Raw genomic sequence first — 2,919 nt, forward strand, 5'->3', positions numbered from 1 at the left:
GGAGTGACTCTTCAGGAGAAGTAGCTTGAGATGAATCAAGTTGTTGACTAGGGGAAATTCAACTGGTTTGGATTTTCATATTTTTTATAGGGAAGTGGACAACAAGGTTGAGAAACATACTTAGAGGAGACGTAGGAGCTGGCAATGATGGAAACTGAGTCTGAGCTCCACCCACCCTGGGATTGACATTCAATGGGGTTGGTGCACTAAAATTCCTGAGGAAATTCATATCTAAAACTCATCCAACAGTAATTTAGAACCACTATCATCATCTTGAGATTCCATGTCCTCCAACTAAAATTCCCAAGGAAATTCATAACTGAACCTCATCCATTAGTAAACCCCATCATCTTTTTCAACATCCTTGAAAGCCATGTCCTTGCACGTTTGTGCAGCTTCAACTGATCGAAGAAGATCTCCGTCTCTCTCATACTATACAAATCTAGATTCATGTAAATTCATATTTATATATTTAATCTATATATACCATAATGCCATCAATACTTATCTAACACTACCTTCTCTCCTCACTACTTCTGATCATATTTTTATCTACTACCTTATAACACTTGCCTTATAATCTTTTTATATACTTAGTATATATTAGCTTTATCACCACTATTAATTTTAATGAGAATACTTGCTTATTATAGTCGGTCAGATAAATGAGATATTTTTCTCTAAATCCCCCTTTTCCAACTATTTTTTTAGATTTTATGAAGAGAGGGATCACTTCATCTAGAGAGAAGAAATTAGTTTCTTAGTTCTTAGAGATCCTTATAAAAATTAGAATAGGATTTTAATGAGAAATATAATTTTAATTTATTATGTATATTTTTTTGTAAATTTATGTCTCAATTTTCTAATATTAAACTAGCGATGATATTTATAATACTAACGGATATTTTAATTTAAATTTACTATTTTCCTTTAAAAATTATAAAAATTCTTTCACAGATGATCAGTGATTTCCACAGGTGCAAGCACTGGCATTGGGGTTATCAAGTGTGCAATAGTTGCCTCACAAGCATTTACAGGAACAGATTTTAATGTCAGCAACAAGCACACAAGCGGGCTATCAGGAAAGGGTTTACTTAATAAGAAAAATGATGGACATGTTGGTTCTTCTGTAGGATAATCTAAATATCAATGTGGGTGTGGATAGAAAGGGATACACATGAAAAATGACTGAAATGTATGTTTATAATGGAGATGGATGAGATTTAAGTTCAGGGGGTGTTTAATCTCGTGCCTTGAGCTCCAAGCATGTCTCCATCACTCATATTCTTATATTCCATCAAGTTCATGAATTTTTCAACTTTAAGTAGCGATTAGAGAAAGAGAAACCACTTCAAAATACTTACGTCAACTAATTTTATCAATCTCAGTCCCCAATAAAGCCTTATACCCAAAAAACCACTTTTAGAGAATGTCAAGGAGGAGAAAGAGAAGATAAAAATGATGTTTACTTAGAAATGATTAGGGAATGGTGGTTTCAGTCTCGGTATTGGTTTTTGACCAATACCTATACCTATACCTATACCTATACATAAACTTTGGTATGGTCTCGGTTCAGTTAGAGTTCAATTTCGTTTCAGTAGAAACTATAAGTTCAGTCACATGCCTCTGAAAAAAATCATATTGAAAGTGTAAAAATCAATGTAAAAATTTAGGTAAAAATACTAATTAAAACAGTTAAATAAACAACTGTACTACGTAAAGATTCCATTTTTGCCATGGATTCGCTACAAAATCAAAGGCAAAACTGTATTTTTGCACATTTTTAGATATTTATATTTGAATGAATGTATCTAGATAGTTATAGATTTACATATTTAAATATTTAGATATTTAGATATTTACATATTTAAATATTTAGGTATTTACACATTTACATATCTAGGTCTTTACATTGCTGTGTAGTTTTTTTTTAATTGGCAAAAACACTGTGCCGGGTACGTCCAACCCTGTGGTTCTGCCTGTAGACCGATCCAGCCGTACCCTGGATGCCACCCAAGGGGGTTTTATATATAAAGTTGATTGTTTATCAACATTTTTAGGTGTGGAGGGAGCATAAATATCCCAATTACACACTCGGATCCCACTCGTCCACGCCCATGTGCAAGAAAAGGGAAAAGATACATAAGTGACACCGTGTAGTTATATATTTGCATATTAACATATTCATGTCATTTATGTATTTTTGTGTTTATATTATTTGTGTATTTGTATATTTATCTTATTTTCAAATTAATTTTATTTCTGTATTTATGTTATTTTAATATTTATGTATTTTTCATATATGTTATTTGTGTCTTTATCTGAGTTGCATATTTATGTATTTTTTGTATATGTTATTTACACATTTGTGTTAATTGTATATTTATGTATATTTCTTACATGTTATTTGTGTCCTTATGATGTTTAATATCTTATGGATTTTAAATATTTTAGTTACATTTGTAAGTAAAGATGAGTAGCGCACTTGGTACAAGATTTTGTTCAAGCATGACCAACCAGGCTCAAATCCAACTTTCAGCATATTTTATAATACTTTTCCCTACAATATTTTTTCTGGTTTTTGGTTCGGTTTTCTCATGAAAACAAACTTGGTACCAAAATTTCAGTAAACCCTATATTCCAAAACCGAAAGTATCAGTTTATATAATTTATAGAATTTATTGGCTGGGTTTGGCTTTATAGAATTTAGGTTAAAAATGGCAAACCCTAGACATGAATTTTCCTAATATATCTCCTGACCACTTCTTATTACTTTCTCATTTTTGAGATATCCTTATTTATGTTTTTTCATGCCCTTTCGAAGGGAAGTTAAGGGGTTAGTGGATGGAGACAAGTTGTCGCCCAAAGTCCACTAATTGCTCCTCTCACGACCAAAATGATTTTTTTGCCCACTTGCCC

Source organism: Wolffia australiana, chromosome 13, assembly GCF_029677425.1.
Source record: "Wolffia australiana isolate 7733 chromosome 13, ASM2967742v1".
In the NCBI taxonomy this organism is placed as follows: domain Eukaryota; kingdom Viridiplantae; phylum Streptophyta; class Magnoliopsida; order Alismatales; family Araceae; genus Wolffia; species Wolffia australiana.